Genomic DNA, 3493 nt, shown 5'->3' on the forward strand with positions numbered 1-3493 from the left:
GAAAATTAGAGTGAAAGTTAAATTATTCGTACCCTTACCCTTATGGTCTATTTAGTTTTGGCCTGATTTGGCAGACATGAGAATATTTTTCAGCTAAGGTACATACGTAAAACAGAAAACTCGAAAATAGAAGTCATCTTTCGTTATGCTATGGACTGGCGTCCAAGCGGATAATCACCTATCTGAAAGTTAACTAAAGTCTAAAAATATTTATTATGTAATATATTCTAATATCAAACAATCAAGAAAAATCCAAATAAAATAACGTCCAAAGTCATACCTTTAAATCTAATCGGATATAAACACTGATTTGTAACATAAATGTACAAGATCTGAGATCGTACCTTTTGCTCTCTGGCTAAAGAAATATACTTGCTAAAACTCTTATGAGAACAAACGGAATAAAACTTACTTACATGACGGGCTTACAGGCCTTACTTACAGTTCCTTACCCTGCCCTACCTCTGGTCTCCGTTGACCTGTGATTTCATATGGGAGACTTGGAAGTTGGGTCGGACGATTTACTTTGTTTCAAAAATTCCAAATAATGAAAATTGTTTAAATTATGCCGTTGTCAAAAATTGTGTTTCGAAACTATCGCGTTTAATATTTCGTCACGTACTACAGGCATCCTTTTTTAATACAAAAATTTGTTTTCACTTTTTTTCATTGGTTTGAAATCTCATTTCCATAAAAATACTCCATCGTGCTCAAAAGGTCTACCGTAAGATCTACCGTACCAGCCAGGATTCAACTTTGCATACCGTGAATGTAATAATGTAATGCTCGGTAGTGAATTTGTTTGTTTCCCCTTTTGTGAATGATCTTAAGACGTAGGAAACCGGGAGTTTGTACTCCGTTATACTGCTGTGTGAGTATATTGCCCCAGGCGTACTTGCTAGCATCTGTTGTTATGCAGAATGCTTTTTTGAAGTCTGGACATTGCAGTAAAGTTGGTTTCATTAACTCATTCTTTAAGTGCTCAAATGCCTGATTACATGTTGGTGTCCATTCGAATGGGACTTTATTTCTGCAAAGTTTAGTTAAATGGCACGAGTATCTTGAGAAATTTTTTATAAAACGTTTATGGTAGTAACAAAATGCAACGAAACGTCTTACACTGTCTGCATCTTTTGGGATTGGGTAATTTTTAATGATATCATATTTGTTATCATCGGGAAGTATTCCCTTGTCAGTGCATTTATATCCTAAAGAGGTTACTTCATGCATGAAGAAAGAACATTTCTTTGGATTTAATTTAAAATTGTGTTGCCTGCATAGTTGGAATTTTTGAGCATGTGCTGCTCGGAACATTCTATTACTACTAAATCATCCATGCAGAGAAATGCTTGCGATGGTTTTAGGCATGCGCTCTAATGAGTTTGGTGCTATTTTTAGGCCGTATGGGAATAGCGTGTAGCGGTATGAGCCATTGCTCGTTGAGAAGGAGGTTATGTTTCGTGATTTCTCGTTGAGTTCGATTTGATGAAATCCAGACATTAAGTCGAGACATGAAAAGTATTTAGCTCTTCCTAGTTGGTCAAGAATGTATTCAATTCTTGGAAGTGGGAACTTATCTGTTAACAATTTCTTGGGCTATTATATTCAGATATGGACGGTTCAACGATTCTGTCTTTGATCAATTTCGAGACTTGTTTGAAATTTCTGATTTTTGTGATTCATGACTTCGGTAGTTTTTAATATATATAAGTGTGTTATCGTTCAATCCAAGTTTTAGTTTATAGAAATTGTGTGTAGTTATTGGTTCGGTTTCAATGTCGAAAATATCGCAGAATTCTGTACATATTTCTTTTAGCGGTTGTTTGTATCTTGTACGGAATTTTAATTTGTTTAATATTAGCCTTTTTTTTTTGCTCAGTTCTATGAGCAATTGTTAAGATTGCAAAACCATTTAGGTACTCAAATTTAATATCGCTACTACTTACTGCTACGTCGTTCATGGTTGTGTTAGCAATTCTGATAAAGGCGTTTTTGCTTTCTACAATACTGCTGGCCACTAGTATTCCTGGCTGGAGTGTTCGATTCGGTACTAGAACTGATCTTTCTTTAGTTGGTAGCTGTATTAGTCGAATGACTTCTGCTCTTGCTGGTAATTGGAGTGGAATGGAATTTGTAGTTGTGTGTGAAAGTTTTTGGGCCGTATGGTGAAGGTATCTTTTGTGTTTTGGAAATTCAAAATGCAATTATATTTTTTTATGAAATACATACCGAGAATTCCATCACACAGTATGGGGAAATTCGCGGACACTAGGTGGAATTTGTGTGGGACAATGAAATTAAGCATTTTCAGATCCAAGTGAATGGTTCCGAGTGATTTAGTAGTTCCTTTTCCGATACCAGATAGGTTAGTGGTGCATACCGTGTTTATGCTATCGTATTCGTTGTGAATGTATTTTAGTAGTGAAACGTCAGCTCTTGTAACTATTAATAGGGTTAGTTGGTGGTTTGTTTTTGCGTTCTTGACTTCTATAAAGTTAATTAGACTGAGGTTAAAGTGATATATCTTTTTTATTCGCTCAAGGGGATTTGTTTGTTTTCCGAATGGGTTATTCTTACGTTTCGGTTATATCAAGCTCGTGCGTGATTGTAATTATTCCGACTTCTGTAGTTGTTATTATTGTTGTAACGGCGGTTGTTGGTATGTTCCCTGCGTTGGTAGTTATTATCGTAACTATAACGTCGTCTATTACGCCCCCAGTAATTGTTGGGACCGTTTGCTTTGTTTTTGTAATAAAAAACTATGTTATTGTTGCTGATTGTTCCGTGCAGCTTTTTACGAACTTTGTTATTGCCTCGTTCATATCGTTGAAAGTTCCTGCCTCCAAGATAAGTTTAACTTTATCTATGGAGCAGTTTCGTGTCACTGCTTTAATGGCTTGCTGGGTGCTATATTCGGTAGCGAGCGTATTTGTCAGTCCATGCGCAATGTATGCTCCTTCCTGAGATTTAGTTAGGTCGTCTGTCTCTTTTGTGTACTGGTTGGATGGTTTATTTTCTTGTTTTCGGGCCATGATTTTCGCTGTTAGAACCGCTATTCATTCCCCTTCTATTTTGCTTTTTAATGTTTCGCTTATTGGTGTCAGTGTGTTTTCCTGACTTATTAGATTTTTTGGGGCACCTTTTAGTTTAGTTTTAATTAGTGTGACTGCCGCTGCTTTCATGGGATTGTTTGATAGAGTTTATTAGCTCTAATGCATCCAAGAAGCTTTGTAAATTTTCGACTTTGCCATCGAAGTCAGGGATAAGACTCGAGACTGTTTCGAGAAATTCCACTAATGTTGGTGGCATGCTGTCAGTGGAAGTTTTTGTTGTTGTAAGACAATGTGGTCCTATAGTTTCTTGGAGGGAATCATTTATGTGTATATCTATCCCTCTTTTATTTGTGACGGCTAGTGTCCTTCCTCGTAATTCCTGTTTGTTGCGCTTTTGTGAGTTGACGTGAGTCGCTCGTAGTTTACATTTGATATTAACC

This window comes from Glossina fuscipes, unplaced genomic scaffold (genome assembly GCF_014805625.2).
Source record: "Glossina fuscipes isolate IAEA_lab_2018 unplaced genomic scaffold, Yale_Gfus_2 61646, whole genome shotgun sequence".
NCBI lineage: Eukaryota > Metazoa > Arthropoda > Insecta > Diptera > Glossinidae > Glossina > Glossina fuscipes.